Consider the following 9305-nt stretch of genomic DNA (forward strand, 5'->3'; position numbering starts at 1 on the left):
TATCATTTAGAATGGATGGAGACATGCAGAGCTTCCAAGACTGGCAGAAAGTGAAAGAATATGTGACCACTAAGCCGGCCCTGCAAGAAATATTAAGGGGGGTTTCTATAAAAGGAGAAAGACCCCAAGAGTGATATACAACAGAAATTTACAGGGACAATCTATAAAAACAACATCTTCACAGGCAACATGATGACAATTAATTCATATCTTTCAATAATCACTCTCAACATGAACGGCCTAAATGCTCCCATAAAATGGCACAGGGTTGCATATTGGATAAAAAGACAGGACCCATCCATATGCTGTCCACAAGATACTCATTTTGAACCTAAAAATACATCCAGACTGAAAGTGAAAGGATGGGGATCCATCTTCCATGCCAATGGACCTCTAAAGAAAGCGGGCGTAACAATCCTTATATCAGACAAATTAGATTTTAAACTAAAGACTGCAGTTAGAGATACAGAAGGACACTATATCATTTTTAAAGGGTCTATCCAACAAGAACATCTAACAATTGTAAATATCTACGCCCACAACATGGGAGCAGCCATCTACATAAGCCAAGTGGTAACCAAAATAAAGAGTCATATTGATAACAATATGTTAATTGTAGGAGACCTCAATACTCCACTCAGCAATAGACAGATCATCTAAGCAGAAAATCAACAAAGAAACAAGAGCTTTGAATGACACACTGGACCAAATGGACCTCATAGATATTTACAGAACATTCCACCCTAAAACAACAGAATACTCATTCTTCTCGAGCACACATGGAACTTTCTCCAGAATAGACCACATACTGGGTCACAAAGCAGGTCTCAACCGATACCAACAGATTGAGATTGTTCCCTGCATATTCTCAGACCATAATGCTTTAAAACTGAAACTCAATCACAAGAAAAAATTTGGAAGAAATTCAAACACTTGGAAGCTAAAGACCACTCTGATCAAGAATGTTTGGGTCAACCAGGAAATCAAAGAACAACTTAAACAAGTCATGGAAACCAATGAGAACGAAAACACATCAGTCCAAAACCTATGGAATGCTGCAAAGGCAGTCCTAAGGGGGAAATACATAGCCATCCAAGCCTCACTCAAAAAGATAGAAAAATCTCGAATTCACCAACTAACTTTACACCATAAAAGCTAGAGAAAAAGCAACAAACGATGCTTAAGCCACGCATTAGAAGAGAAATAATTAAGATTAAAGCAGAGATCAATGAATTAGAAACCAGAAACACAGTAGATCAGATCAACAAAACGAGAAGTTGGTTCTTTGAAAGAATTAATAATTTCAATAAACCACTGGGCAGACTTATCCAAAAGAAGAGAAGGACCCAAATTAATAAAATTATGAATGAAAGGGTAGAGATCATGACTAACACCAAGGAAATAGAAACAATTATTAGAAATTATTATCAACAACTATATGTCAATAAAGCAAGCAACCTGGATGAAATGGATGCCTTCCTGGGAAACCTATAAAGTCCCAAGACTGAAACAGGAAGAAATTGACAAACTGAATAGGCCAATAACCAGTAACAAGATTGAAGCAGTGATAAAAAACTTCCCAAAAAAATAAGAGTCCAGGGCCTGATGGATTCCCTGGGGAATTCTACCAAACATTCAAAGAAGAAATAATACCTATTCTCCTGAAGCTGTTTCAAAAAATAGGAACAGAAGGAAAGATTCCAGACTCATTCTATGAGGCCAGAATTACCTTGATCCCCAAACCAGTCAAAGACCCCATCAAAAAGGAGAATTTCAGACTGATATCCCTTATGAATATGGAATCAAAAATCCTCAACAAAATCCTAGCTAATAGGATCCAACAATACATTAAAAGGATCATCCACCATGACCAAGTGGGATTTATCCTCAGATGCAAGGGTGGTTCAACATTTGCAAATCAATCAATGTGATAGAACACATTTATAAGAGGAGAGAGAAGAACCATATGGTCCTCTCAATTGATGCAGAAAAAGCATTTGACAAAATACAGCATCCTTTCCTTTTAAAACTCTTCAGAGTATAGGGATAGAGGGAACATTCTTCAAGTTTGTAAAATCCATGTATGAAAAACCCACAGTGAATATCCCCACAGTGAATATCATCCTCAATAAGGAAAAGCTGATAGCGTTTCCCTTAAGCTCAGGAACACATCAAGGATACCCACTCTCGCCACTATTGTTCAACATAGTACTAGAAGTCCTAATAACAGCAATCAGACAACAAAAAGAAATAAAAAGTATTCAAACTGGCAAAAAGAAGTCAAACTCTCTCTCTTTGCAGATGACATGATACTTTATGTGGAAAACCCAAAAGACCCCACCCCCAAATTACTAGGATTCATACAGCAATTCAGTAATGTGGCAGGATAAAAAATCAATGCACAGACATCAGTTGCTTTCTTATACACTAACAATGCAACTGTAGAGAGAGAAATTAGAGAAACAATTCCATTTACAATACCACCAAAAACCATAAGATACCTCGGAATAAACCTAACCAAATAGGTAAAAGATTTATACTCTAGGAACTACAGAACACTCATGAAAGAAATTGAAGACACAAAAAGATGGAAAAACATTCCATGATCATGGATCGGAAGTATAAACATTGTTAAAATGTCTATGCTGCCCAGAGCAATCTATTCTTTCAATGCCATCCCAATCAAAATTCCAATGACATTTTTCAAAGTGCTGGAACAATCTTAAAATTTGTATGGAATCAGAAAAGACCCCGAGTCACCAAGGAAATGTTGAAAAAGAAAAAAAAGCTGGGGGTACCACATTGCCCAATTTCAAGCTATATTACAAAGCAGTGATCACCAAGACAGCACGCTACTGGCATAAAAACAGACATATAGACCAATGGAACAGAATAGAGAGCCCAGATACAGACCTTCAACTCTATGGTCAACTAATCTTTGACAAAGCAGGAAAAAATATGCAATGGAAAAAAGACAGTCTCTTCAATAAATGGTGCTGGGAAAATTGGACAGCCACATGCAGAAGAATGAAACTTGACCATTCTCTTACACCATACACAAAGATAAACTAAAAATGGATGAAAAGACCTGAGTGTGAGACAGGAATCCATCAAAATCCTAGAAGAGAACATAGGCAGTAACCTCTTTGACATTGGCCACAGCAACTTCTTTCAAGATACATCTCCAAAGGCTAGTGAAGCAAAAGCAAAAATGAACTTTTGGGACTTCGTCAAGATAAAAAGCTTCTGCACAGCAAAGGAAACAGTCAACAAAACAAAGAGGCAACCCACAGAATGGGAGAAGATACTTGCAAATGACACTACAGATAAAGGGCTGGTATCCAAGATCTATAAAGAACTTCTCAAACTCAACACCCAAAAAATAATCAATTCAAAAAATGGGCAGAAGACATGAACAGACACTTCTCCAAAGAAGACATACAAATGGCTAACAGACACATGAAAAAATATTCATCATCATTAGCCATCAGGGAAATTCAAAGCAAAACCACATTGAGATATCACCTTACACCAGTTAGAATGGCAAAAATTGATAAGGCAAGAAACAACAAATGTTGGAGAGGTTGTGGAGAAAGGGGAAACCCTCTTACACTGTTGGTGGCAATGCAAGTTGGTACAGCCACTTTGAAAAACAATGTGGAGGTTCCTCAAAAAGTTAAAAATAGAGCCACCCTATGACCCAGCAATTGCACTCCTGGGTATTTACCCCAAAGACACAGATGTAGTGAAAAGAAGGGCCATATGCACCCCAGTGTTCATAGCAGCAATGTCCACAATAGCCAAACTGTGGAAAGAGCCGAGATGCCCTTCAACAGATGAATGGATATAGAAGATGTGGTCCATATATACTATGGAATACTACTCAGCCATCAGAGAGGATGAATACCCAACTTTTACATCAACATGGATGGGACTGGAGGAGATGATGCTAAGTGAAATAAGTCAAGCAGAGGAAGTCAATTATCATATTGTTTCACTTATTTGTGGAACATAAGGAGGACATTAGGAGAAGGAAGGGAAAAATGAAGGGAGGGAAATCGGAAGGAGAGATGAACCATGAGACACTATGGACTCAGAGAAACAGACTGAGGGTTTTAGAGGGGAGGGGTGTGGGGGGATATGTTAGCCCAGTGATGGGTATTTCGGAGGGTACGTACTGCATGGAGCATTGGGTGTTGTACGAAAACAATGAAGCGTGGATCACTGCATCAAATACTGGTAATGTATTGTACGGTGACTAAAATAATAAAATAAAATTAAAAAAAACATATTGGGAAATGATTTTTCTTTTTGTATTCCAAATAAGGTAAATGCAAGACAGAAAGAGATTTCCTTCCTGATCCACGGTCCTGTCTTGGGGAATCTCCCCCATCTTTTACTTTAAAAGTATCCCACTATTCTTCCCAGGGGTTTGGCTCTAGGTTATGGACAAAACCTTTCTACCATTTGCCTTTTAGTCCACCAAAAAGCAATGCCAGTTCTGGGGCCCATATCAGGCATAAGGAAGGCTAGAAGTATTATATATTAAATCTACATTATTGGGTGGAGGGGATATTACATTTAATGGGAACTATAAGATTTGTAAGACTCTTAATTGTTTCTGCTTCTAAATATCTTAAAATATCAATCTCTGCAATTAATTAGTAACAAAATATGTTCTAGCCAAGAAAAGGATAAAAAGGTCAGCAAACTCAAGATTGGCAAACCTTAAAATATTATTATGTTAGCAATTTGTTTGTGAGATATATATATCCTTTTAGTTTGCTTTCATAAAGGAGAATGTGTAGTGTTTGGCAATCCGTTGCAAAGATAAACTGTGGCCTAATCAGGCAAGGATTTTCCCTGAACTTGGTCCTGCAAAGATCCTCTACTGACTCACAAAGTAAGTTCCTGATACTTAAACAATCTAGTGGTGCCACAGGCCAAAATTCTCTTCAAGGGTAACAGCAAGTCCACTTCTTGCATCAACTGATTGGAGTTATTGTAATGATGCTATTTTATACCTCATAATGTTTAATTCAGTCACTTCTTCCAACAAAGCATAATGGAATGACTACTGAGTAGCCCTGCAAACAATCCCCCTATACCACAAGATACAGGAGATGACTTTCTTAAAAAATTTAACTTTCACAATTCATTCTACATGAATCTTCCAAAATCTCTCAATAAGAATTCTTAGGAGACACAACAGGTGGTGTTAATAGGGCAAATGAAATCTGTTTTCTTAGACTATTTCCAAAACAATGCTCCTTTTAATATAAAAACATGATTTTAGGAGCATTCTGTTTAGAGAGCAGGTCTTTCTGTCTCTTATAAGCCTGAGAGTTTAGTTTGACCGGACTCATCTCAAGAATGAGTTTTAGACCGGAAGTAACTCTTCTTTCGTTGAATGAAAGAATCCTTATTGTCCACTTTAGTCTATCTAATATTTCAAAGCAGCATCAAAAAAAAAAAAAAGGAGGAAAAGGAAGAGATAGGAGAAGAAGAAGGAGAGGCAGAGCGAGACGGAGAGGGAGAGGAGGAGGAGGAAGAGAAGGAGGGAAAAGGGAGGAGGGGGGGAGGAGGAGAGGGAAGAGGAATGGGAGGAGGAGGAAAGCAGAGGAAGGAGAGGAGGAAGAGGAGTAGACAGAAGAAGGGGGAGGAGAAGAGGAAGAGGAGGAGGAAGAAGAAGAAGGACAGGAGGAAGGAGGAGGAGAAAAGAAAAAAAGAACAAGGGAAGTAAAGGCAAGAGCCTCATTCTCAGATTTTACAGAGAAATCTCACAAAGGAATCTTCTAGTACACTGAAGATAGCTAATCTCTGCTTCCCTTTTGTAAAGACTTGATTCCTTGTAGAGAAATCTAAATAGTACAGAGGAGGATAGCTCACCAATAAACTGAAGATAGGATTTGTGGGGTATGCAAATCCCTCTTGGAGAGAGAGCCCCAGAGAGAACGTTTCTGCTCTATTTTGACAGCCTTCCACCCTCTTACAGTCTGAGTGCCTTGCAATTTCAATTCTGATGACCACAACGCCAAGAGATCCAAGAACTAAGCCCTAAGAAGATGTGACATAAAACAAGTATATTTATCTTGATGGGAGGGACTCAGAAAAAACAGTTGCAACAGAGAGGACCCCTGTTTCCAATTAGCCTAAAGACTTCGAGAAACTGGGATAAAGGAGATGGACCTCACGTACCTACATGATTGTCTTTTTGACTTTAATTCTCCCACCCACATAGCGTATTAACATAGTTTGCAAAGTTCAATGAGGGTTTGCTTTTGTGAATGGATCGTTTAGCCACAATTAACAAAAACCCCAGACTCAAACTGGAATAAATGATATGATGACTGTTTTTCTCACATAAAAATAAACCTAAAGCAGACCCAGGGCAGGGCACAGGGCTCTCCTAGGTCTCCCTATGATTCTCTTGCCATTGCTCTCTTCCCCGCATTGACTTAGGCTTCAGGAAACTACCCAGATGGTCAAAGCTGCTCCTGACCTTACAGCCAGACCATATCCAAGAACAGAAAAACAGATCATTTCTTAGAAGAGTATAAAGAACAGAGAGGTTTATTTCAGTGAATGGGTGACATAAAAGTTGACAGCATAATCAAGAAGGAAGTGATTCAAAAGAGATGTCTAGTGATTCCTTTGAGCTCATTAGACACAGAATATATTTTTCAAGTACTTTCTAATTACCTTTTTTCTTCTATTGTTTGCCTTAATACAAATAATTACCAAATTCTTTCAAACCATTTTTCTTAGTATCCCCCTTTGTACCTGCATGGTTTATTCAAATTTAAACCAATCGCTTCCTGGGACTAGTGCATAGCTGTCATCATAGAAGTGTGCTTTATTATTCTCTGGGCATGTTTTAGGAGTAAGCCGGTTCATGTAATATTTTCAATATTATGCTGCTGGGGTGCCTGGGTGGTTCAGTCAGTTAAGTGTCTGCCTTCAGCTCAGGTCATGATCCCAGGGTCCTGGGGTTGAGCCCCATGTCAGGCTCCCTGCTCAGCAGGGAGTCTGCTTCTCCCTCTCCTCCCCACTTGTGCTCTCTGTCACTCTCTCTCTCTCTCTCTCTCTCGCAAATAAATAAATAAAATCCTTAAAAAAAATAAATATTACACTGCTGATTCCAGGTAAATATAAAGCCAAGTTTCAGTTGATGGCAATCTGATAGGTTTCAGAGTATAAATTACTTGGACTTATATCAAAAACAGTGACCACCTGATTCTTAAAATGTAAGTTAATGGAGCTACTACCAAAGTGAGAATATGGCAGGGCCAGATAAACGGTAGATTCGATAAATGTGGGTGATGTCAGTCCTAAAGGCAGCTTACAATTTATCATACATCTATTCTTCTCTAAGTGAGAAAACTCCAAATTGATGCTTATAAAAGCCATGTCATTCCTCCAAATCTTTGTTATTATCTCATCAACCATGTATCATAGGTCCTTACATTCTGACCTTCACTTCACTTAATTTGCCTCTAATTGGGTCTCTGTCACATTAATTGCATTTGAGAAGGTTATTTTAAGAAGGCAGAAAAACACTGCCTCACATGTGCAGAATTGCCATTTGAATAGGAAAACTCTTCTCTCATAAAAAAAAAATCAAGTTTCTAAGAAGAAATATAGAAATACCTGAAACAATTTACTCTTTCTGTTCCTGGCTAAATGAGGACTAAATGTTATCCCCCATCTTTTACACTGCTAGACCACTGACCTAAATATATCACTGCTATTGATTTTCTGTTGGACAACGTTAATAGCATGTTCTTCTTATGTGCTTTCAATATCTATATGGTGTTTGTTTTTTTATTACAGTTGCTTTTGTTAATGAAAAATCATTTAGCAAATAAGATTATCATTATTTCTGTCAGCAGTCAGTTTTCTCTAGTAATGAGAGAAATATAACTGTCTGATAATGAATGTCTGATCTATCAGGTAGTATAGCAGAGTTCTTTCTCTCAGAGACGACATCTCTTACTCATTTTAACTTAGATTTGGAACATTAATCTCTCCTCAGTTCTTTAAAAATAATTACAAATTAGTTATAAGGCTGCACCAGGAAGTAATACAAATCCTTTAAAGGGAGAAAATGGATAAACTAATTGATACTGCCTGAACTAGTCACCTGAAACCTTTCTGTCATATTTAAAATAGGCTTCTCAAGGTCAGAGTTGGTATAATTCATAAGAATTATTATATCATTTTTCTTTGGAAGTTTGAAATACAGAGTTAAGCCAGTTTCTGAGAGAAGCTATTATCACATGACAAAATAACTTATAGGAAAAATTATGAGGAAAACATTAAAGTTCCAAGATTATGCACCTCTAGCCATCTTTCCTGAACCTTCCTAACTGCAAAAAGATCATATATAACTCTTTGTCTGATAATGGATGAGTCATCATTAGAATTCAAGATATTTCAATGTGGAGTGCCACTTTTGGCATCCAAGTATTGAATGTGTTCTTTGATATAATGATTCAGTTTTTATTTATAAAGAAATACTTTAAAGCCCAAATATACTGATGCACATAGTCCAAATTTTTTAGCTTAATGAAAATTTAATCAAGTTATAATTTTAAAATAGCGCACGCTGCTAACAAGATCACAGTATGAAAATGGAAGTGTGTACTGGAAGCCTGTGGTACAGCACCATATCCAGAGCAAGCACATGGAAAATCCATATCTCAAAGTCTCAGCTCACTGTGATGACAGATTCTACCCTTCACAATAAAGCAGTTGCCTGATGTGGATAAGAAAAGTTGTTCTTGGGGCACACGGGTGGTTCATTTGGTCAGACTTTTGATTTTGGCTCAGGTCATGATCTCAGGGTCTTGTGATGGAGCCCTGAATGGGGCTCCATGCTGGGTGTGGAGCCTGCCCCTCCCCCACTGTTCATGTGTGCTTGCGCACACACTCTCTCTCTCTCTCTCTAGGAAAAAAAGCAAGAAAGAAAGAAAAAGGAAGGAAGGAAGGAAGGAAAGAAAGAAAGAAGGAAGGAAAGTTGTTCTTTCCTGAGCAAAAGATTAACCAATTTGTCACCCTGTTAACAAGATATTCACTATCCCATCAGTTTTGTCTATGGTTGGTGACTGCTGTAGTAGTTGCCACACACTGAGTTTGGCCCATCTTAGCTTGAGAAGAGGCAATGCAACCCTTCTAGGCTTTATGAAGGAGGATGTGACCAGTTCACCACCACCACACTCTCAGTACACAAAAGTGAGGAGCCAGAGAGCTTTACTTCAATGAAGGTACCATATAGAAGCCAACAACATAATCAAGAAAGAAGT

Source organism: Callorhinus ursinus, unplaced genomic scaffold (assembly GCF_003265705.2).
Source record: "Callorhinus ursinus isolate GAN/ISIS: 27379988/994484 unplaced genomic scaffold, GSC_fseal_2.0 scaffold11, whole genome shotgun sequence".
Lineage (NCBI taxonomy): Eukaryota > Metazoa > Chordata > Mammalia > Carnivora > Otariidae > Callorhinus > Callorhinus ursinus.